At 45.5% G+C, this 15,643-nt stretch overlaps 1 long non-coding RNA gene across 1 annotated transcript; it reads right to left on the reverse strand.

Moving 5' to 3' along the window:
- Positions 1 to 9,069: 9,069 nt before the first annotated feature.
- Positions 9,070 to 12,720, reverse strand: LOC123170409 (uncharacterized). Its single transcript, XR_006485209.1, has 3 exons — positions 11,113 to 12,720; positions 9,536 to 10,973; positions 9,070 to 9,388 (listed from the first exon to the last, which is right to left on the reverse strand). It is a non-coding gene; the product is annotated as an uncharacterized lncRNA (long non-coding RNA).
- Between the last annotated feature and the right edge of the window lie 2,923 nt (positions 12,721 to 15,643).

Raw genomic sequence — 15,643 nt, forward strand, 5'->3', positions numbered from 1 at the left:
CATGAATACGTGCCTCAATTTTCAGTTCATTGCACACATTGGCAAGACTTATGGCGTACATGTGACGGACCCATCTAATCACACTTAGAAAGAGACATACTTCTAATCGAATAGTATACTTATAACGAGCTCAAGAAAACCTCATTAGAACTATATTAACATCACATATATCACCTGGTTAGTTAGCTCGTCACTAGTTCTCATATACTGTGAATTGTATGTCATGGTTGCCCATTTGTATGTACTACAAACTTTAGCAAATTTTCTAATGTACGTAGTGCTTGAATATCGATGTCAGGTTGGGTGCCAAATAATACCAACCACTTGTGGGAGCCCCATAAAAGACAACAAAGTGCATGTATCCATGTTCATAACTATGGATACGGTCTCAAAAATTTATATGAATTTTGTATATTTTAGCTAAAATCATTTATCATACATGATCGCACAAAACAGTCCACCGAATGCTAGTTCAATCTATAGGATTAGGAGGTATCTGAATTAAATCCTCCTAGGGTAACTCACACAAATGTCATAGTTACTTGGTGACGGCACTAAAGCATTGAGACCATCGAAGAACTTTTTTAGTATGTTTGCGTTAGAACACCTAAAAGGTACTTAGAAGGCTATGCTAGTTCTATTATCAATGAGCATCACTTTGCTTGCTTAGGTTGACTACCATAAAGAATAATGTCACTTCTAAGTAACTTATATCGTAGCATTGTAAGGTTTGGCAAATCAATATTTTCTTTTTTAGCGCAACACGTGGTGGGACATGAATATTGATCACAAAGAAATCACAGACAGGATTTTCGACAAGAATTGAAGAATCCATATCTGCAAACTAGGCACAAACTAGCCAACTTCCTCCTACTCAGCATCAGCCCTAAACCTAAGGATATGAACTTTTTAAGAATAATTACTAATTATTTCAATTAATCCTTATAAATTACACATGGAAAGATTCAACAATTTTTAGTTGGTTCCATGCACTAGCAAGTTTTTTATAGGGATAATTAATTTTATGCCCCTAGTTGTGTCCCACTCAGCTATTTTCCCCCTAATTTCCAAAAACCCTCGGTCCTGCCCAAGACACTTCACTCCTCTTATGATTATGTCCTTTGAACACCCTTTCATCATTTGACCGTCGCTTTGAAAACATCATAAAAAATTCATATTACCTCGGAAAAAATGCAAAAAAGATATCAAAATGTTTAGAAAAACATCACCTAAATGTGCATATCATTTGCATTCATGACAAAAGTGTTGTTGATATATTTTTAGGTTTAATAATATTAGTAACCTCGTGTGCTTTAAACATCACTTTTTCCTGAATGCGAAATACATGCACATACAAGTGATATTTTTCCGAACATTTTGATGTCTTACTTGCATTTTTCTGAGTTAATATGAATTTGTTATGAAATTTTCAAAGTGGCAGTCAAACGGTCAAAGGGAAAATGCATAAGATGAGAGAAGTGGCTGGGCATGGCTGAGGATTTTTGGAAACTAGGAGCAAAACAGTCGAGTGGGACACAACTAAGGGCATGCAATTAGCTATCCCCTTTTTATAAGTGAAAAATTTCTGCAACCTCGAAGGTACCATCACCTCCTATCTCTGCCATCTAGCCTTTTAGAGATTTCTGTGCAGAACATGTCAGAGTGTAGCAACTGGCAATAGAAGTAATACCATTTGCACCGAGTATCTTTGCAAAATAGAAGAATGATCATGGATTCAAGGGTACCCACTTTCTATCTACAACTTAAAAAGACATATTTCTAAGTTTTCAAAAAATCCCAACAGAATCATGCACATGTATATTGTGTTGAAAATAATCCATGCAATTTTTCTTAACATAATAGGATTGGTACTACTTTCAGTTTTCAAGGGTCTGCATTGGAGTTGGAGGCTTTCAAGGAGATCATAAAAGATGATGAAGAGGCCCTATGTACGTTCCTACTGAGTGATGTTTCACAAGGTTATACTGGTTATAAAGCTTCTCACACATACTTGAGGTATACTAGTGCCACCAAGCCGAAGAGTTTTTTTGGACCCCAGAAAGTACTAGGACACATCGGGGTGCACATGCTTCTAAACGTATATTGCAGAAATCAACTCTCATATGGCCATCATATATAAGACATGTCCCACAACATAGGTAGTCCTAGCGTAAGTTTAGTATGATATTTATGTCAATCACTTTTATAACCGTGTCTCTCTTCCTCACAAACCACTACATATATTTTGGGGATTAGGGGGCATCAAGAACAAAATAATATGGGTCGTACATTCGGAAAGATCCACCGAGTTCCATCCCAGCACCAGCACGTGATCATGCTAAACATTGTTGTGAACCCATGCTCCCTGACCACCAATGCTCCAGCATGGCGGTCGGAAGCCGCGATTGGCACAACATACGGAGGCCGCACCAATGTGCAGCGTTGGGACATCACAACATGTAAGACTGGTCATATGTGGTGTGACGGTGTCGACTCGGACATTGGAGGAGGCTAACAAGCATGGTGCCATGTGTACGGAGGTGGAGCCTATCAGGTGATTAGCCAACCACGATGGGGAAGGACCCAAACTAGAAGTACATTACGAGGTACCACTATAATGCACAGGAAGGTCACTGATGAAGCGACTGTGTGGCATCATGGCGATGAGGTCAGAGGCGGACATATGAACACTCAAGGGGGTGCACTGGACAAGGTGGAAATCCTGGTGGTACCTAAACCCGTTGTACACCTCATTTATATTAATATATATTTTATATGTCTTTAGGGGAATATATATTTTATATGTAAGGTGCAATAGAATATTTAATGTACATGGGCACCATGTACAAAGAAAATCTGTACAAAGCCGACTGCTGGTTGCAACCTTTCAGCAATTCACTTAGCATGTAGGCCCACAAGCACGTGTGTAGGTGTCTCACAGGCGATCGATCTGTTGACCGTTGTTAGCTTATGCTCCGGTTTCCCCTGGCACTTTCTTTCTTCATCTACTCCTTCCACTTTTGCTTTTATTTAGCAAAATCCTTCAACAAATGTAGTTCAAAATTGCCTCTCCAACTTTGATTTCTGTCAAATATCGGCACCATTTCTTGTGTTTTGTTGGTTCAAGTTATTAATAGTTTGTTTATATTTCACATTTTGCGAGTTAACATCTTCAATTATGGCAGTGTTGTTCAATTTAAGTTTACCAGCTAAGCATGGCTTTGGTAATGTTTGATTTGCTGCACATCATCAAACAAGGCTGATTGTACATGCCCTCAAATTTATTGTTATGTCAACTAACACGGTAGCCCGTGCACAACAAGGGCGATAATGTAATATAGCGAAGTTACATAGGCACTGTTTTAGCCTTTTTATCATAAACGCACTAGCTTACATGCATGAAGAAGGTTTGCAGCAGTATTACAAACGCTCGTGTAGCGTACAAATTGACACCATCAACAAGTATCACAAATTTGTTTGGGAATTAGCTAGATGGTTTTCACCAACAATCTTAAGGGAAATATCTCTGTGGGAGTTTGGGCCTTACTATGGGCAATTTGGAATTGCCTAAATGACTGTATTTTTAACATAACACTCTCCAAAAAATTTGTAGGTTATCTTGCAGGGTCACCGCATCAATCTCTATGTGGTCATTACGTTCATTGGGTGCAACTGTCTGGAGATGGTTGCACGGGCTTTATTCAACCGGTTTTGATTGTGTGTAACTAAAAGATTATGTGGTTGAGTCATGTATCCTTTTGCTGACCGGTTGTGGTTCTAGCATTTTATTTTTATTTCTACTGAGATTCCAGTGTAAAGCTTCTGCACTTTAATAAATTATGGTTGTCTGTATCATGATGCAGATGTCGGGGCTATCCCCTTTAAGAAAGAATGCCCTTGTCATCCACATGGTAGATGAAAGCCATGTGATTCCAATTTTTTTTGTCTCCAGTGCTCCACCAAGTAGTGAGTATGCTGCTATTATGAAATACATAAAAGATAGTCTTTTATTTGTTTTGGAATTCACATTTTTTCAATTACATTATAAGTCAGTGAGCACTTTACACAATGCCGAGACATAACGTGAAATAAAAGGTACTGCGCTACTGCTAGTTCAAAAAGAATATAGAAAGGTACTGAAGTTGTTGTACCATATCATAATAATTACTGTGGACCAGGCCGACTGGTTATAATGTTTCAGAAACACACATGAGGTAGTGTGCCACCAAGCTGAGGCTGCATAGCAAATTTGGGCCACGGAAAGTAATAAGACGCACATGTGTGCATGTGCTTCCAGATATGTATCCATCTCACAGGGCCACCATATATAAGACATGCACCACAACATAAGCAGTCCTAGCATAGGTTTAGTATAACACTTTGCGTCCATCAGTTTTGTGTCCATGCATCTGTTTCTCACAAACCACTCTCTAAATTTTGGGGATTTGGAGGCATCAAGAAAAGTAAATATGAATTGTCCAATGGCGAAGATCCAACAAATTCTTAACTAGCACCATGCGTGAGACCATCCCCAGCATTGTCATGAACAGGTGCTCCCTGGACAGTACCACGCCCGACTCGCAGCTGTCAGTCAGAACTCGCCGTTGCATGCATGCTGTAGAGAAGCAACCACACCTCGTCGCAGAGGACATGCTTGTTGCTGAGGAGGCAAGTTTCACTGATGATTAAGGTGAGGCGGACCCCGCAGAGGCAGCTGCAGTACGTGTTTTAGGGGAACCAGAGCAAATCGGAGTAGTCCTATGCAGTGTGTCAGCAGTTGAAGGTGCCGGATCTGCAGGAGAAACCTGGCCCTCTCTGGCGACCAACCGACCATGCCTTGTGGCAGCAACGAGTACACAAATAGACAAGGTAGCATGGTAGTGGCGATGCCAGAACCAATCACGCCTAGTTATTCAAAGTTATGTATTCAAATATACGTGTGGATACAAATTTTATCGTTATTCTGTGTGGTTTCTATTTTTTTTTGCAAAAAAAAAGTAGTCAATTCACTATACATTGTCTATGCGTCGCTTTGCCACTATGGCATGGGAGGTGTTTACCTTTTTTAAAAAATAAATAAATAAGAGACTTTATTCCTCAAATGGTAGCCATATGGTTTACAATGTCGGAGAGAATAAAAGTCAGGGGTAGTATCCCAAGAGTTGGAAGATCTAGTACAATAAGAATGCTTAGCTAAACTATTTGCTACCTCATTAGGTTCTCTAGGACAAAAGGCAAAGCCAATACTAGCAAAATCTAGAGCTAAAAGTTTACATTCAGCAACTACTGAAACATCAGTACCGAGATAATCTTCTATGCCCATCACCACGTCAACGGCCGCCTTGCAATCTGACTCGATTAACACGTGATCACAACCCACCTGTGATGCTAAGTATAGGTCGTTTCGAATAGCATTGATCTCGCAGATTCAGCACTGGAAATTTGTGGCGAAACCCATGCAGCTGCTGCTATAAAATTTCCATGGTCGTCTCGGGCAAGAGTCCCAGTTGCACCGGACATTGTTTCATAGTGGAAGGAAGAATCAACATTCACTTTAGTAATCCCGTCAGCGGCCTCTTCCACATATGATCATACTGTTGCACCGGTTGTGTTGGCGTATATGCACCGGTTGTGTAATTCGTCACCATAACCCGGATTGAGATAGAAGTGCGATCCCCAGCCTGGATGGTCTCTCCCTTTGTACTTTGCCTTTGTTGCCGCCATATATACCAAGAAGCAGTGATCACCATATCAGCCGAGTTCATACCGTCAATCGTCTGTTGCTGCCGTAAGAGAACATCCATTGTGATAGATCCTGAATGGTCTTCACTGACCGCCTTGTTGATGATCTCAGTTAGACATAAAGTTGACAAAACCTCCCTCGCACGCAAACACGAGAATAAGCAATGTTGGATGCACTACCGGAAAAGGGATTATAGGTGAATTATAAATAGTGGCGGGCGGGGCATGTCACCCGTCACTGCTACTTTTCCAAAATAGCAGTGGCGGGTGACAGGACTTGCCCGTCACAGTTACGGGCATACCTGTGGCGGGTGCCAGAGTTCACCCGCCACAGCTAGGCTCTTCCGAGTATGCCCGCCGGATGGAAACATCAGTGGCGAGCGCCAACCTAGCGCCCGCCACTACATTGTGGGCACGCAGTGGTGGGCGTTGGTAGGTGCTCGCCACATCTATATTTTGGCAAGCGGGCCAACTTCCCCAAATTTTGGAAATGTCTCCTGTGGCGGGTGCACGTGCCCACCCGCCACTGCTCACGACGGACAGTTCCGCCTCCGCGCCCGCCCAGCAACCGTCCCCAAACCTCTCATTTCCAACGTTTCGTCTTTCTCTCTACCATTTCCTCCCCCTCGTCCCCTTCCTCGTTGTCGTGCACCTCGACCGCCACGGCCGCCATCCCTCCGACTAGCCGGCGCCGCCTTCCACGCGTCCAACGCTGTTAGCATCACCGGATCTGCTCGTCATTGCGTTGTCTGCCCTCGACCGCGCGCAGCCCCGTCATCCGCCTCGACCGCCGCCACCGTCCTCCGCCTCGACCGCCGCCACCGCCGCCCGCCTTGATCGCCGCCGCCGCCATCTGCCTCGACTGTCATCACGTCCGTGGCCGGAAAAGCGGCCAACGGTATACTACATCTCCGTGACTAAATTATGCTCTAGGGTTTAGAATTTGCATCTTATTAATTTGTAGATTAACTAGTTTTACATCATATAACGAGCAAGCATCACATCAGCAAGGGCAGCAGGTCTCTGAATATTTGGAAGATTGCTAAATATGACCAAGTGGCTAAAAAGAGTGAGAAAGTTTTTGCGAAACATTGATTCATTTCCGTTTTGCCAAATTTCTGTTACTCCATACGTCAACTATGTTAGCAAAGTTCATGCCGAATTTCTTTTGCCACGACAATATTGTTTAGCTTTGTAAGCAAAGTTCATGCCCAATTTACATATGAGTGCCAACGTTTTGATGAAACATTGATTAACTTCCGTTTCATCAAATTTCTGGTACTCAAAATATGTTCCCTGCCCTTCGAGGCACACCAGGCGAGGGAGCAAGAGTTCCCTGCCCTCCCGCCCCTCTCTCTCAACTCGGCCCCACCATCGCTCCCTCTTCTTCTCCCACGGGACATGACGATGGTGAGTAGGAGGGCCGAAGGTCATGGGAAACCGGCCTCAACGAGGGCGGCGACTGGTCCACGAGAACCTCCAGCTCTCCTCCAATGACGTCGCGGTTTCAACCGGTTTGTCTTGCCGGCAAATCCATGACGGCCACAGTCAGCTGCGGCGATGGCGGCGGCGGCGCTGTACTTGTCAAAGCCTTCCGTGTTGAGGTAGAGTAGAGGCGGGACATGCATCCAGTACGTACCATACAAATTAGAAAGTACTCAATGTTTCAATCGATCTGTAGTCCCGTACACAACTATATTATATCAGTAGAGGTCGCTAATGGGGAGAGCATAAAATTTAACTCCAGAGACAACCTATCCAAGTGCCGATTAGCTTTTCAATTCAGGGGTGTTTTCTTCAGATAATGGCTCGTGCACTTGACATCCTAATAGTGCCACCTCCCATAGAAACACCATGGTTCTCTACTCTTTGATTTCTTACTTACACCTGACACAAATGTAATAGAGAACCCTGTGGAACTACTAAGAGATGACTCAAAGAAAGAATTGCTTTGTGGGTACACACTTGCTGCAAGACTGGTGAACTGAACTTTCAATTATTCCGATTGGTGGCCGAGAAACCTATTCTCTTTTATTGATACTAGTAAACATGCCCGTGCGTTGCAACGGGCCCGATAAATAAGGCTCAAGACCCCCACAATTCGACGTCCTCTATTTCAACACGGTGTCCCACCCGTGTCACCACTTATCTTAGTCCCTCGCCGACACCGTCTCACCACTTACCTTAGTCCCTCACCGCCGGCGATTACCGCAGTGTCCTCTAATCACAACATGTGTGGACTTCGTCAATCCCAGCCATTGCATGACACACATGTCATTAACGTGCAATCACAATGGAATGTTTAAAACATTAAAAACTAATCTTGTCGAGCTAGACATGAGGACCGCTCTCCGCAAGCTATTCCCTACCTTGGTCCCACGCATCCCGCTACGGTGACAACAGGGAGGCCGTCGAGGAAAGTAGCACCCTGAGTTGGGTGTCATTGGCGGCCATCGCAGTGCTTCACTACCGTGAGCGGGATCAAGGAACTGGGTCGTGGAGGGTCACTCAAAGTCTGATCCGCTGTGCATTGTTGATGGTTGCCAACGGCCGAACCGGGGATTGGTCAGCACACTCTAGCACGCGACTTTCGTGAGCCCCTCCCTACACCGACTTGTAATTATGCACATTTATAATGATGGTGGGCTTCGCCCCTGTCTCATCTAGCAGAAGACCCGTGTGTTGCTATACCTCCGCATGCACCATCGAAAGCATCAAAATCATCTACATTTTGCCTCTTTGTTGATCATTATGCGGTTCACCGATCTGTCAGCTCCGTCCTGCGGAGACACGATGTTGAGTGAGAGGATGTGTCAGTGTCGACGGCCGGGCACGCACCTCTCGCCAAAGTGAATTGGAAGTAGATGGCATGCAAGGGCAGGTTGACGACAGCCGCTAGCAGAAAATTCGGATATGGAGCAAGGATAAATAGACAATCAAGTCATGGTCTCCTTTTCTCTCTTATAGTCTTATTACTAACTAACTAATTCATTTTCTTTTTTACATTTATCAAAAAAACTTCTTAAGAAACAAATACCCTTTCCTATTGATTTTAGCTCTAAAGCTTTTTGCTGCCTCAAACTCACTGACCTATATTGAACTTTTATTCATTATATAGCACACCCTTTTTTTTGGAGCGGATATATACTCCTAGAGTCGGTGCCTCCATTTTTCTATGGTTCTCATTGACTGATAACTACACATCAAGTGCACCTTGATACTGGTAGCAATTGGTTGCGCCCTCCAACACTCGCCTTTTTATTTTAGGGCCAAGATGATGCGACCGAAAATAATTCAAGCCCTATATCTGCATAACAAGATGTAACAGAACATCCTTTCATTTCATTGATCAAACCATATTTGTAGTCACTCAATTCATAGTTTTGAACATGCCAATGGCAGGACTGAGCAGGACTGACACGTCCAACAATCATACATATGTTGTCAACTCTCCGCTTCGATGGCGGTGGCTAGGTCAACCTAGGTGCTAGGTGAGGAGGCCATCATACGCAGTGCCAGTTCCTAGAGGGCATCCGAGGAGGCCAGAGAGGCTTGCCTCAGGCAGGAGCCTAGGGACGTCGTCCCATGCCCGGCAACGCCAGCCACTGCAGCACCTCGCTTGACAACTCAGCATTCTTTAAACAGCCTGCAATAATTCGTAGTGTCATTATAGACTGAAGTAAAGTTTGATTTAAAAGTTTCTTCAGTGCTATATTTACCACTGGTATGAGGAAACCTTAGCACTAAATTAATATGGTCGTAAGATGCATATGGTTTTTCAGTAAGAATTCACCCTTCCAAAGCACGAAACTTGCAGATTGCCACCCATCTTCAGTCACACTTGAGACCAGAGAGACTAAAATTGGAGGCGCTGGAATAGACCTCATCTTCCTGGAGGTAAGAGTTATTCAAGAGCTCACTTGCAGGAAGTCTTTCATCTACAGGAGCTAGACAGATTTCTATGAAATTCTACTTGTGTTCCTGACTCTAAGTTAAACTGAAGTATTATAGCAGTAAACATTATGTTAGCGTCAGACTTACATAGTTGCTTTCGAAGAGCAAAAAGTTTAACGCAGAGGTATTAGCAGGTCAAAAGTAACACCCGTTAACTCCATAATCCTAAATCTCAAGAAAAGACTCACCAAAAAAGAAAAAGAAATAACATGTAATAAACTGTTACCAGGAGTCCAGCATCGAGGACATCTTAAAGTCCACACAGCTCTTTGATGTTGATCTCGTGGCCTTTAGGGAAGATCGTGCAGGGCGAGAGGACACGGAGTGGCGCCTTTTGAAGAACAAATGCCAAGTGTATGTGAGCTAAATATACTTATACAGATCTAGGGGATACGATGAGACTATGCTTCCAAGCACAGAAAGAAGTACATGATCGGCAATGGCACAAACAAATCTGCACATAGTAAATAACCTGATACAGTATAGACCACCAGGGGAAACCGGAACAAAGCGATTCACAAAATGTACAAACTTTACTCTACAGACTCTGCAGGCTATAAAATCAGAACATATAGACTCAGGTGCAGGTTCTTCAAAATAACTTCAATTGGTTGCACCTTTGCTCAGATCAAATACAAATAGTAGCTGCATTTGTTCAGAACGAAGAATGAAGCATTCATAGCTTACCTGCCCTTTGCTTCAGTTAAACAATACGTCCTAGCTTGCTTGATGGTTGTGCCCAAAAAATCCAGAGTGAACAAATCTGAACCTGGCTCTAGCTAATAGAACAAAATCATTGGCTTAGGTAAGCTTTACTCAGGTTGCTTGATGGTTGTGCCCAAAAAATTCAGTCAACAACTCTGAACCTGACTCTGGCTAAATTACAGACACTGTGACATGAGTAGCAACCTGAGTAAAGCTTACCTAAAAGAATAACATCACAGAGGCCTCTCACCAAGGACCCAGGAAGCATGCGTAAAACTGATGCTCCTTTAACAGGAGCATCAACAATGGTACGGAGCAAGAACCGTGGCTACGAACAGACCTTGCAATGAATCTCGGTGGAGGCAGCGTCGAGTGCAGAGATTGCGCATGTGACAGCGGACAATGTGAGCACGGCCCAGTCGCAGTGATGCAGGGAGGATGCGAAGGGCAGCGGTGTGCTGCTGGATTGACAGAAGAGGCTGCGAATAGCACAGGGTTCAGCAAGGGGGTTGGAATACCCAACTCATTGTAATTGCCAGTGAAGCGTTCTGGTGCCATAAAGTCTAATGCGCCTGCATTTTAACACAATGGTTGTTAGTACACGACTAAAATAAATTTTTAAACAAAGTAACCTGAGAGTATATCCACAGTAAATAGAATAGGTATATTTTCACAGATCTGTAGCTGTCAGAAAAACACAATGTCACACACCTTTGACACTTTGCTTTTTCCATTGATGCAATAATGTCGCCAGACCATATAGTCGCCATTCTTCACTGTTCCATCAGGACTATTTATGAATATATTGTCACACTTTAAGTCGCTATGTATATTCGTTGGCTCCGGACTTCCAGCCCTGTCAATATCTGTATTGGCCATCGTCTCATAGCTTTCATACCCACTTTCTTGTGCTTCCTACAGAACCTGGTCATTGTTTCAAATTTCGGCAATCAAAATGTATTGAATAAAAGGGCGATAAGAGTGAAATCTATGTGTGGTTAATTTTCTAGATGCATTTAAGATGTGCGGTCAATCCCAATCAAATTTCCTTTGCACAAGAACAGAATCCGGTGTAGTTAATATGACACCAAATTAATAAAGTACGTCAACTTGTAAATGGGTAATCCATAATAGAATCAGGCAAAGTATTACGAACGCTCCGGTAGGAAGAGACATATGAACTCTCCAGAAGCAGGAGGACCTCGCCCAGGCGGGCGTTGCTCCAGTACGCACCTATGCCCGGCTTGGGAGCCCGTGGCCTCGGCGGACCTAGGACGCGCATGATCCACGACGGCGCTCCCGTACGCTCCTAAGCCCGGGTTGGGACTCGGGAGCTCATGGCCTCGCCGGAGTTTCGTCCAGGCTGCGGTCCAGCGCGGCAACCCGCGTTGGTCCGACGGCGGCGCTCCGGTGGCCGGCCGGCATGGGGTGGCGGTCCAGTTGGAGGTCCAACGGCCATGGCTTCCGCTTCCTTTGAAGGGGAGAGAGAGGGGGATGTGAGAAATATAACCAGAGGGAAGGGAGGGAAGAAGGAGAGGAGGGCAGGGCGGCGTGTTGGTCCAGCGGCGGCGCTCCGATGGCCGGCCGGCGCGGGTCGGCGGTCCAGCATGGAGGTCCAGGGCCATGGCTTCCGCTTCCTGCGAAGGAGAGAGAGAGGGGGATGTGAGAAATAGAACAGGAGGGAGGGGAAGGAAGAAGGAGAGGAGGGCATGGCGGCGCGTTGTTCCGGCGGCGGAGCTCCGGTGGGCGGCGGCGCGGGGCGGCAGGGAGGCACGAGCGCGAGCCGCCCGCGCGTGGAGGCACGGTGTGCGGTCGGTGGCGGCGGACACGGGCAAATGCGGCAGGGTGTTTTCTGTGAAAACGGTTTTATCAGATCCACTTAAACAGGATTGCGGGTTTATTTCAAAGTAACGGAGGGGCGTTTTCGAAAAACCACCGACGACGTTCGACCAGCAGCCCTAACCGCTTTATTATTAGGGAGAGATTTATGAAAGACATCTATGTCCCTTTTTATTTCGGGCTGAATTCTCCGCCGGCCAGCCAGCCCAAACTTTGGGCCGGTCTAACCCTGACCGTTAGATGAGATACGTAGAAACGCGCGCGCACGACTCTCTCTTCCCCCTCCTCCCTCAACCTCCAGTTACAACACTGCGGCCTTTCGCCGCGCGGCTGACGGGAATTTGCAACATGGATGCAGGTGAGCTCCATCTTCTGTTGCGATTCCATCTCTCCATGGTCGGTTCCAGCATGCATCATGGTTGTGGAATTTTCTTGCGTCGTCCACCTCTGGCTCGCCGCATCATCGGTTCCCACTACCATGTTCTAACAAAAAGGAAAAAAATCTCTCAGCAACAAAAAAGCCACTGTCGCCGGTAGTAGCAAAAAAGAACCACAGTTCCATCAAAACACATCAATGGTTCCACCTCCTGTCCTCGCCGGCGACCGTCGCGACGAAACATGTCGTCGAAGCAGCAAAATACTTTGCCAGTAGTAGCAAAACAAAATGTCGGTGCTAGCAAAATGACTTGCCTGGTCGTCTGATTCCACCACTAGTTGGTGTGGATGCAACTTTTTCGCCGGCTGGTTGCAGCAAAAAATTCGCTGGATGCAGCACCAGAGGATGTCATCTCCATCGCCGGTAGTGCTGGATGTAGCTTTTTGCTGTGACGGTTCCAGCAAAAATGGCCATCGGTTGTACCACATGAGGGTGTCGTCCCCACCACCAGCAGCTCCCCCCCCCCCCCCCCCCCCCTCGCGTGCCACCATTGGTTGTAGTAGATTTTCCCGTCGTGCGGGTAGTAGCAAAAATCTCCATCGGTTGTAGCAGATTGCCCTCCATATTGAAGCATCACCGGTTGCAACACCGTGCGCTGCCGCTCGTCGTAGCTCCGGTGCGAACTCTCCCAGCACATAGCGCAGAGAGCTACCATGATGTCCGCCCCTTGCAGCGTGTAACCATGGCTGGTGGGGGTGGCTAGAAAGGAACTGAGAGTGGGGTAACGGCCGGCGAGCCAGACTGAAGCCAGGGGTGGGGGTGTGCGCCGGGTGTGCTAGATGCAGGAGAGACGGCAGCTCGCCGACGGGGATCGAAGAAAAAGGAGGCTGAGATGCGGTGGCAAGAGGGAATAGAGGATAAGATAAGACACGCAATGGAACGAGTGGACTGGAGGCTTCAACAGACCCATGTGAATACTACTGCGAGTGGAGTGGTGCGACCGGCCACCAGCGTTTACCTATTATTTTGGTTTTCGAATTTCAACACGGGGAATTTCATACTTTTGGAGTGGACCTATGAAACTATCTATTATGAGGTAAATTCACTATATATATAATTTATGTGACCGGGTGCAATAATAGAATAATATTATGGGCCAATTCTTTTGGGCGGTTCTCCCAGAATCGCCTCCTCCCCAGCTTCTCCTACAATCGTCACTCCATATATTTTTACAATCCTATCTAGTTAAGGAATAATATTACTCTTGCTCCCTCGATTATTTTCGGCCAAACCGAGATCCCACCTCCCGGGTTGAGTAAATTTTGATGTTGATTAATAATGACTGTGATTGCACATAATCGAGGCATTTAAATTAGGAAAAACTACATGCTCATGGATGCACCCGTCTGGCCTAGTCTAGCAAACTTCTCTCAACTGGTTTTTTTTGGGACAATGAATAATGACCCCGACTTCTTGCAGCAGCCTGACACAGACATATGAGGCATCCATGCCAGGTTTGAAGGACATGCGACACCCTTCGCATGTTGCGAGACGTCTAGCCATTTATTAGCCCTTTTTCACCGAGAAAACTCCAGAAAATGCAAAACTTGTAAATGAAGGAAATATGCTCTAGATGCAATAATGAAGTTGTTATTTATATTTCCTTATATCATGATAAATGTTTATTATTCATGCTAGAATTGTATTAACTGAAAACTTAGTACATGTGTGAATACATAGACAGACAGAGTGTCCCTAGTATGCCTCTACTTGACTAGCTCGTTAATCAAAGATGGTTAAGTTTCCTGACCATAGACATGTGTTGTCATTTGATGAACGGGATCACATCATTAGAGAATGATGTGATGGACAAGACCCATCCGTTAGCTTAGCATTATAATCGTTAAGTTTTATTGCTATTGCTTTCTTCATGACTTATACATATTCCTCTGACTATGAGATTATGCAACTCCCGAATACCGGAGGAACACCTTGTGTGCTATCAAATGTCACAACGTAACTGGGTGATTATAAACATGCTCTACAGGTGTCTCCGAAGGTGTTTGTTGGGTTGGCATAGATCAAGATTAGGATTTGTCACTCCGTGTTTCGGAGAGGTATCTCTGGGCCCTCTTGGTAATGCACATCACTACAAGCCTTGCAAGCAATGTGAGTAATGCATAAGTTGCGGGATGATGCATTACGGAATGAGTAAAGAGACTTGCCGGTAAGGAGATTGAATTAGGTATGATGATACCGACGATCGAATCTTGGGCAAGTAACATACCGATGACTAAGGGAATGACGTATGTTGTTATGCGGTTTGACCGATAAAGATCTTCGTAGAATATATAGGAACCAATATGAGCATCCAGGTTCCGTTATTGGTTATTGACCGGAGATGTGTCTCGGTCATGTCTACATAGTTCTTGAACCCGTAGGGTCTGCTCGCTTAACGTTCGATGATGATTTGTATTATGAGTTATGTGTTTTTGATGACCGAAGTTTGTTCGGAGTACCGGATGAGATCACGGACATGACGAGGAGTCTCGAAATGGTCGATAGGTAAAGATAGATATATTGGAAGGTTATATACGGACACCGGAATGGTTTCGATAAAGTTCGGGGAATTTTCGGAGTACCGGGAGGCTACCGGAACCCCCCGAGAAAGTAAATGGGCCTAATGGGCGATAGTGGAGGAGAGGAGGCATGCCACGGGAGGTGGCGCCCCCTTGCCCAAACCGAATTGGACAAGGGGAGGGGGCGGCCCCCCTCTTTCCTTCTCCCTCTCCACTCCCCCACCCCTCCATTGGAAGGGGAATCCAACTAGGATTGGGAATCCTAGTTGGACTCCTCCTTATGGCGCGCCCCTAGGCCGGTGGCCTCCTCCCCCCTACTTTATATACAGGGGAGGGGGCACCCCAAGGACACCACAATTCTCTTAGCCGTGTGCGGTGCCCCCCTCCACAGTTTACCACCTCGGTCATATTGTCGTAGTCCTTAGGCGAAGCCCTGCGCGGATCACAT

The sequence above is a fragment of the Triticum aestivum genome, chromosome 7D (genome assembly GCF_018294505.1).
Source record: "Triticum aestivum cultivar Chinese Spring chromosome 7D, IWGSC CS RefSeq v2.1, whole genome shotgun sequence".
Classification (NCBI taxonomy): Eukaryota; Viridiplantae; Streptophyta; class Magnoliopsida; order Poales; family Poaceae; genus Triticum; species Triticum aestivum.